Genomic DNA, 10,000 nt, shown 5'->3' with positions numbered 1-10,000 from the left:
CCTAAAGGCCAAACAAAGGGATACTCTATGATTTTCTTTTTTAGCTATAAGTCAAAACCGGGCAATCCTAATATCCTAATATAATATAGCTAGGGGGAAAACAACAGCTCCCGCCCTAATCAGATGTCTGTATCGTAAGCCCTCGGATTCTAAAACGCATTTCAACACCCCTTTACTCCTGTTATTATGGAGGAAATTCGAAAGGGTTGGAATAAGCGTTCAAGCTTCTATCAAATCCATGTGCCAAGGTGTATTATTATTTGAGACTTACTCCTTATCCTTCCCTTTTCAAGTGCGGCTCTTTGCAATTTTTATTTTTTTTGCATGGCCAGGCCCGTCAAAAGGATCAAAGCAAAACTGGAGACTGTTTAACATCTTTAACACACGCACACACACGCACACACACATGCACAGACACACACACATATGTACGCCCGCACACACACACACACACGCACGCACGCACGCACACACACGCAGACACACACACATATGTACGCACGCTTGCACGCACACACACACACACACACACACACACGTGCACGCACGCTCGCTCGCACACACACATGCACAGACACACACACATATGTACGCCCGCACACACACACACGCACGCACGCACGCACGCACACACACGCAGACACACACACACATGTACGCACGCTTGCTCGCACACACACACACACACACACACACACACACACACACACACACACTTATTGAGACAGGGATATGGAGCTTTTCTAATGAATGGTGTTGGGAGATAGAAGAGGTGGTGTCGGATACTCAAACATTTTAAATGGAAATAACTGCAGAGCTGAATGACGGGGAGACCTGTGTTATGAACTGTGCATAGTGTTTAAGTGATTGCTGTACGCATATAGAGAGATTTAACACCTTTTATTAATACAAAAATATCACTTACTTCTCCTTTAAGAACTAGCATTTAAAGGTGCAGTGTGTAATATGACATCATCAAGAAAGTTCTACAAAGTTCTAGAATGCAACGCTCCCTGGGTAACCCCAAACCTTTAGAATAATAAAATAAGCTACAGTGGCCTTCAAGGACAAGAACAATTCTAAATTTTAAACAATGCACCTGATGACATTCCAACTATGACACTTTCAAGATGGCGGCACTAGGCCTTGGTCCAAAATATGCAGAAAGATGGACATATATGAGACCCTTTCTAAGGGAAAAAATAATAATAAAAAAAAAATGTTCACCTATTATGCACTAAATTAAACGTACTTATGGATATTATAATTACTTTCTACAAAATCTGCTAGGAAATAAAACCCACAATTCTACACACTGCAGGTTTAAAGCAATTCATTTCGGCTGAGAGGTCTGCAGCTTTCAGCCAATACGTATGAACTGTGTTTGAAATGTTGGGCTGAGTATATGTGCATCCTTACACATAATATTCTCAATTACGAAGTGAGAGAGAGAGAGAGAGAGAGAGTGAGTGAGTGAGAGAGGGAGAGAGAGTGAGAGTGAGAGAGAGAGTGAGTGAGTGAGTGAGAGAGGGAGAGAGAGAGTGAGTGAGAGAGGGAGAGAGGGAGAGAGAGTGAGTGAGTGAGAGAGAGAGATATAATTTTAAACGTTGAGCTGAGTATATGTGCGTCCTTACACAGAATATTGTCAATTACGAAGTGAGAGAGAGAGAGAGAGAGAGAGTGAGAGAGAGAGAGTGAGAGAGAGAGTGAGTGAGTGAGAGAGGGAGAGAGAGAGTGAGTGAGAGAGTGAGAGAGGGAGAGAGAGAGAGAGATAGAGAGAGAGAATTTTAAACGTTGAGCTGAGTATATGTGCATCCTTACACAGAATATTGTCAATTACGAAGTGAGTGAGAGAGAGAGAGAGAGAGTGAGTGAGAGAGGGAGAGAGGGAGAGAGAGAGAGAGAGAGAGAGAGAGAGAGAGAATTTTAAACGTTGAGCTGAGTATATGTGCGTCCTTACACAGAATAGTATCAATTAAAAAGTGAATGTTCGGCCTTATTGGATAATCAATTAATCAAAACATTACTTTTTGTTGAGACAGTCTCTGACAGTTTCTTCATGCGTGCATTAACACTGGTGTGGACAAGTTGTACTTATTGGAAGATATCTTGAAGGGTGGCTTTGTGGCCAGTTTTCGAGAGAGAGAGAGAGAGAGAGAGATGGAGAGAAAGAAAAGAGAGAGAGTGAGAGAGAGAGAGAGAGAGAGAGAGAGAGAGATGGAGAGAAAGAAAAGAGAGAGAGTGAGAGAGAGAGAGAGAGAGAGACTTTTTTGATTTTTTGAAAAAATATATTTTCAGTGATTGAGTGAGTTAAAGAGAGAGTGAGTGAGCGAGAGAAAAGAGAGAGAGAGAGAGAGAGAGAGAGAGAGAGAGAGAGAGAGAGAGAGAGAGAGAGATTGTGTGAACTAGAGAATCATCTTTCTGTAGCAGGACACCATGGGGATGTATGTGGGAAATGTAGAAAAAGCTGTGGCACCTTTGTCAGCAGTCTGTGATAGAAGCGTAGATATTTCACACATAGAGTTAAAGGACAAAAAGACACCTGGAAAAGCCAGTGACAACGCTGACAATGCTTAACCACAGTAAAATAGCTCAGATCTATACTATTTTACTACCTAGACTATTTTAGGATCAATATGACATGATGTGATGGCAGCAGCATCACTGGAATATAATAACAGAAAGCGGAAGAATTTAACGTTAAATGTAAACTTTTTTTTGCGTTTGTGGTGGAAAATGAGAGAGCAGACAATTTTCATACATCGAAAATATATAACAAGGGGAGGGGGTCGGGGAGCGGGGGTGGGCTGGGGGTGGGTGGGGGTTTGGTGTCGTGGTTAGAGCTAATGCCTCACAGCAGACCCGGGTTCAAATCCATCCCGTAATCAGCTCTCTGCATGTCCTTCCCTCTTTGCCCCATTTCAACTCTGTCTCTCCAGTCTAATCTAAAAAAAATAAGCGACAAAACTAAGATAATAATATGGTTGCAGTAATTGTCACACCTTTTATTGACTCAAGACAATGTGCGGCTACTTGATTCCTTAGCCCTAACATTCTGGAAAGCACTGAACTTCAAACGATGTACGATTCCCAACTGTACTAATATATTTTTGGGCACAATTTCCTTTAAAAAAAAACAGACCTTAAACCTGCAGTGTGTAGAATTGTGGGTTTTATTTCCTAGCAGATTTTGTAGAAAGTGATTATAATATCCATAAGTACATTTAATTTAGTGCATAATAGCTGAACTTTTTTTTTTTTATTATTATTTTTTCCCTTAGAAAGAGTCTCCTATATGTCCATATTTCTGCATATGTTGGACCAAGGCCTAGTGCCGCCATCTTGAAAGTGTCATAGTTGGAACGTCATCAGGTGCATTGTTTAAAATGTTGAATTGTTCTTGTCCTTGAAGGCCACTGTAGCTTCTGTTATTATTCGAAAGAGTTGGGGTTACATTCTAGAACTTTGTAGAACTTTCTTGATGATGTCATATTACACACTGCACCTTTAATGGACAATATCCACCAAAGAAAATAACCTCCGCTCCATCCCAACATGATTTCACATTGTCCCAGCCATCAATCAATCTCTCTCCCTGTCTCCTGATCTCCACCCAGCTGTCTTTAAAATCCCCTTTCTTCCCCACCCCTTCTCTTTGTGTTGCCATGTCTGTGTCTGTCTCTTTATCATCCCCCTTTTTAAAAAGACGGCCTATTCTTATTCAGGAGTTGAATTGGGATTGGGCCTTAATCACAAACTTAACATCTTTGAAAGCACTGGAAGTCAAACCTGTATGATTCCAAACTGTGTGTGTGTGTGTGTGTGTGTGTGTGTGTGTGTGTGTGTGTGTGTGTGTGTGTGTGTGTGTGTGTGTGTGTGTGTGTGTGTGTGTGTGTGTGTGTGTGTGTGTGTGTGTGTGTGTGTGTGTGTGTGTGTGTTTGTGACTGTGAGATAGAGTGAGTGAGTGAAATGTGTGAAAAATATAAAAATAACCTCTGCTGAATCCCAAAAGTGATTTCACATTGTCCCAGCCATCAATCAATCTCTCTCCCTGTCTCCTGATCTCCTCCCAGCTGTCTTTAAAATCCCCTTTCTTCCCCACCCCTTCTCTTTGTGTTGCCATGTCTGTGTCTGTCTCTTTATCATCCCCCTTTTTAAAAAGACAGCCAATTCCTCCTCCTTTTGTTAATGTGACAAATCTACTCTAATGACTGTGCCGTGTCTCTAGGCATCTCGCAGTAGACTAAGAAACACACACATACGCACACACATACACACACACACACACACACACACACACACACACACACACACACACACACACACACACACACACACATACACACACACACACACACACACACACAAGCCTTCAGTCACTCCGGCATATTATTCCGCCCTCTCTGTAAGTCATTTTTAAAGCATTTTTTTTTTGTCTATTTGAATTTTTCTTCTTTTTTTTTGGCACAAATTTGTCCCTTTGAAAAACTAAAATATGAAAAGACTTAAAGACTTGCTTCGGTCCCATTCATTTCCGTCTCCGCCCTCCCGTCACCACGACTACAATGGAATACTGTTGTGCATCACATAAGCTGCTGTCATGTTGATGTGTGTGTGTGTGTGTCTGTCATAAAACAAGCGCGCCATTCTACATTCAAGCTATTGTGACATTTGTTTCCGACAACCGAACACTCTTTGAGTTAGTTAAGTTAAGTTATCTTTATTTGTCAGTTGTACACGAGGCACATTGAAATTCGTCTTTTCGCATATCCCCTCTCAAGTTACCACACTTCGGAGGGGGTCAGAGCGCAGGGTCAGCCGCAGTACAGCGCCCCTGGAGCAGTTTTAGGGTTAAGTGTCTTGCTCAAGGACACAATGGTAGAGATGGTGGGCACCGTAGACGCAATACCAGCCTCTGCTAGTTTTACAACTAACACCCTCCTGTCCGGTGCCGGGGATCGAACCAGCGACCTCATGGTTACTGGTCGGCCACCTTTTCCTCTAGGCCATCCTACCACCCCTTTGAGGAGCTCACCCTACTTAAAGGTGCTACAAGGAACTTAAAAATGTTTTTGAAACGGTCTAATTTTTTCCTCTGATGATCATAAATGACATGTAACGGCAAACGAGACCATCAGTGTAAAGAATGCTATTTTTATATAGTTTTTCTTAATGCCTTTGTCATGGGTATTCGCTAACCCAGGAACAACAGCTGGCATAGTAAAAACACTACCGCTGTTGTCCAAAAGGGGTGCAAGAATGAACACACACAGAAAGTTCCTCGGAGCACCTTTAAGTCTAAGGTATTCAATTCAATTCAAACAACTTTATTGGCATGATTATTTTGAGAAACAGTGTTGCCAAAGCCTTACATACTGTATATAATATTAAAGGTGCTCAGAGGAACTTTCAGTTTGTGTTCATTCTTGCGCCCCCTTTGGACAAAAGCGCAAGTGTTTTTACTACGCCAGCTGTTGTTCCTGGGTGAGCGTACCCATGACAAAGGCATTATTAAAAAAAAATATATATATAACAATAGCATTCTTTGCACTGATGGTCTCGTTTGCTGTTACATGTCATTTATGATCATCAGAGGAAAAGTGAGACTGTTTAAGAATTATTTAAAAGTTCCTCATTGCAGCTTTAATAATGTTAATAAGTGAACAATTAGAACATCCTCCCATATATACATGGGTATACACACATTACAAAATATAAGGCACATGACTGTGAATGTTAACATACTGCCAACAGTAAGCATGATAAGAAGTAAGTGTTCATTTTGGCCATTTGGTTAGGGCTATACAGCATACAGTTGAGTTGGACTGTTGAGTAGGTTTTACAGGTGGCCCCACACTCTCTCTCTCTCGCTGTCTACTCACTCCTACAGCCTCTACATTTCTACATGGCAGGATAATATGCATCACTATCCCTATCACTGCCATAGCAACAATCGCCCACGGAAATAGAAGGGAAAAGAACGGAAGGGAAGATATCGGCTGCAATCTGAGTTAGTCAACATCGTATGGCGCTTTTCCACTGCATGGTAAATGGACTGCACTTTTATAGCACTTCTCACAGATTTTTTTTCAGACTTAAAGCCCTTAACATAGTTTGTGTCAATCACCCGTTCACACACACTGAGTAGCAACACATTAGCTGCTTACATCAGCCGCTAAAGTCTCTTTGACGGCCACCTTTGCAGAGGCAGCCCTATCATGGGTACTCTCTTGTAATGGAAAACTACCTCCAGTAAAATACCTCAATCCAAGAGTGAGTATATCAGAGTAAAGTGTCTTGCATATATCCAGTTGACTGCATGTGATTTCTGATTGGTCAAAATTAACATGAGCTGTACACTTTGACCAATCAGAGCGAGGCTTCGATTATCTGTTCTTATTGGCTGTTGGGACTGTCCATTCACTCTGGCACGACTTTGTTGGTGTAGAGCGTGTCAGGGAGGGACCAAAGAGAACAAGTGGAGCGGTTGAGATATTTGAATTCGAATCTCTATCCCAACTGCCATTTTCTCCCCAAATCCTCCACCCCAGCTTTAATCTACTCTATATATTTTTTTTCTTTATCATTCCTACTGCACCGTGGGTCAGAGATCAACGTCATTTTGATTCTGAGGTATGTCTTGCATATATCAGAACTGACAAACAAAAAAATAGACTTTTGACTTGACTTACCAGTACTATGTTATGAAACATTCCCATTACAGAGTGTGAGATATGTAGGCACATTTTGGCGTCTCTCTCTCTCTCTCTCTCTCTCTCTCTCCCTCCCTCTCTCTCTCTCTCTATCTCTCTATATATATCTCTATATATCTATATATTAGTGGTGGGCCGTTATCGGCGTTAACGTGCTGCGTTAACGCAAAACTCTTATCGGCGATAAAAAAAATGTCGCCGTTAATCTCTTATTCCACCTCCTGTTCGGCTCAGGGGAGATACTAATAGCCGGGGGCCGTTGTTGACACTTGAGGAGCCTTTATTCTCTCACACACCCGCCGCTCTCTCTCTCCATCACTTGCCCACGACACAATCGGGGAACGCAGGGTGGGTGTGTGTGGACACCGGTCGCCACGTGACTATAAGTTTCCAAGTTTTAAACACTTCTATCTCTTCAACGTCAACGTCACCGTACCCGAATCCTAAATATCCCCATAGCAGACGCTATATTTCATCGGGGGGAAACTTTGTTTTGCGCCACAGTTCGGCCGTAATGCTGCTGCACACACACACACAGACACAGACACAGGCGCACACACACACGCTGCATGACAGAGACGAGGGGCGCTACCAAAAAGACGAGAGGAGCGGTTGGAGCAGTTGGAGCGTTTAGAGACACATGCGTGCACATTTATTTACATAAAATCGCAATCGCAGTCATTTGTGCAGTTATGTAAAATGTTTCACTAAGAAAAATTACAGAAAAAGTAACGCACAGTGACTTTGATGAGTAAATTTAATCTGATTACTGGTTTGGAGATAGTAACGCGTTAGATTACTTGTTACTGAAAAAAGAGGTCCGATGCCGGTAACGTGTTACTAAGTAACATCTTGTTGAACATTATTTATTTTCATCACCAATTATCATAGTAGAACAGCTTCCTCAAGCAGTTTGTGATGCATGTTGGAAACAGGAGATGAGCCCCTGGTCTGATGCGCCACCTGGCTTGAGAAACACGTTCTCAAAGACTTACTTTGAGTCATTATTTAGGAGCACACACATATTATGAATGAATTCAAATGAGCCATTTTAATCTAGATTAATCTAGATTAAAAAAATTAATCTATGCCCACCTCTACTATATATATATATATATATATATCTATCTCTCTCTCTCTCTCTCCCTCTCTCTCTATCTCTCTATATATCTCTCTCTCTCTATATCTCTATCTCTATATCTCTCCCTCTCTCTCTCTCTCTCTCTTTCTTTCTCTGGCGACGTTATGAATTGTTTTAACTTCAGCGCAATAAAGGGAAATAAAATATATAGAGGACAAATAGGCGGAGAAGGAGAGAAGAGGGAAGATTTCCTTTATACAGCCGGTGTCAGGGGCGGCGGTGCATCGCGTTTGATGCCTGCGATAAGTCTGTGTGCCCTAATGAGGAAAGCACAAGGCACACTCATTAAACTGTGTGTGTGTGTGTGTGTGTGTGTGTGTGTGTGTGTGTGTGTGTGTGTCTGTGTGTCTGTGTGTCTGTGTCTGTGTGATGCAAGTGCGAGAGAGAGAGAGAGAGAGAGACAGGGAGAGGGAGAGGAGATATATACTCATTAGAATTCTCCCATTCTCAAAGGCCAAGTTAGTGAGGAGAATGGAGCCGCGGAAAAAGCAGCCTGTTGCACCCTTTTGTCAGCATGGAAATATTGAAGTAGACACACACACACACACACACATCCACTCTCACACACTCACCTACACACACACAGACACTCACCTACACACACACACACACACACACACACACACACACACACACACACACACACACTCGTAAATACACCTATGCATTGAGGTAGTGTGAAATGTTCAACAAGGTGACGTTATGCAAATCCATATGTGGTTGGTGCAGGACAACAATAAGTGTAAAAGAAAATAAATTCCACACAGTAGCATTGAATACATTTTAATTGTGCATATACACAACATTTCAAACAACACTTTGGTCTTCCTCAGGTCAAAATACGGATATGTGTTGGTCCAGGTACAACTATCTAGACATAGCTACATATTTTCATTGAAATGGCCTCATTAATTTATGTAAACAAGATTATTTTCAAGATATAAATGTTCAAAAAGTGAATAAACAGCTATTTTAAACCTGCAGTGTGTATAATTTTGGGTTTTATTTCCTAGCTGATTTTGTAGAAAGTAATTATAATATTCATAAGTACATTTAATTTAGTGCATAATAGCTGAAAAAAAAGTTTTGAATATTTTTTTTTTCCCCTTAGAAAGGGTCTCATATATGTCCATATTTCTGCATACTATGGACCAAGGCCTAGTGCCGCCATCTTGAAAGTGTCATAGTTGGAATGTCATCAGGTGCATTGTTTAACATTTAGAATTGTTCTTGTCCTTGAAGGCCACTGTAGCTTCTGTTATTATTCGAAAGGGTTGGGGTTACATTTTAGAACTTTGTAGAACTTTCTTGATGATGTCATAGTACACACTGCACCTTTAAATAGACTATGTAAGATAACAAAACAGTAACCTCACTGCTGCACTAGAAAGTTAGATTGCTATTATAGCTACTATGGCTATAATGTCAAACATTCATTATACAAATAGTAGATTGAGATGTTGCTACTTGTGTTCGATAAAACTTCCCATAGCTAGATGTTTTGTTTTGATAGTTAAAATCTGTTCAGACCATCAAACAAATATATATATATATCCCCCAAAAAATATTCAAATAGGACTGACCCTCTTGACTATTACCAGGCGGAGAAAAGCTTAAGATGCCGCATGTTGCAAAATCATATCTCATTAAAAAACTCCCCAACGGAGCCAACTAGCTTCTATCAAATTGTCCCTGGCTTTTTGGGACTTGCGTGCTTGTTTGCCCGTCCTAATTGGCTTCGGTTTCATTTCATTTTATGACTTTAAAGGGTTGCAAACAGGAGGGGAGTGGAATAGCTCTGTGAAAAATACAGCGTTTAATAACTCCAAAATGGTCTTATACACTGACAGATTGGGTCTGACAAATATGAATATATGAGTCGCCCATTTGAGTCTTGTTTTTAAAGTTTGTAAGAAGTTTGATAACTATGGCGATGTTTACAAAACCCTAAAGATGTGTTGGTAGTAGTACATTGATGGGATTTGATGGATGGATGGATGGATGGATGGATGGATGGATGGATGGATGGATGGATAGATAGATAGATAGATAGATAGATAGATAGATAGATAGATAGATAGATAGATAGATAGATAGATAGATAGACGGACGGACGGACGGACGGACGGACGGACGGACGGACGGA

The sequence above is a fragment of the Ammodytes marinus genome (genome assembly GCF_949987685.1).
Source record: "Ammodytes marinus genome assembly, chromosome: 22".
Lineage (NCBI taxonomy): Eukaryota > Metazoa > Chordata > Actinopteri > Uranoscopiformes > Ammodytidae > Ammodytes > Ammodytes marinus.
The sequence above is the reverse complement of the archived record's forward strand: the minus strand, read 5'-3'. Positions refer to the sequence as shown.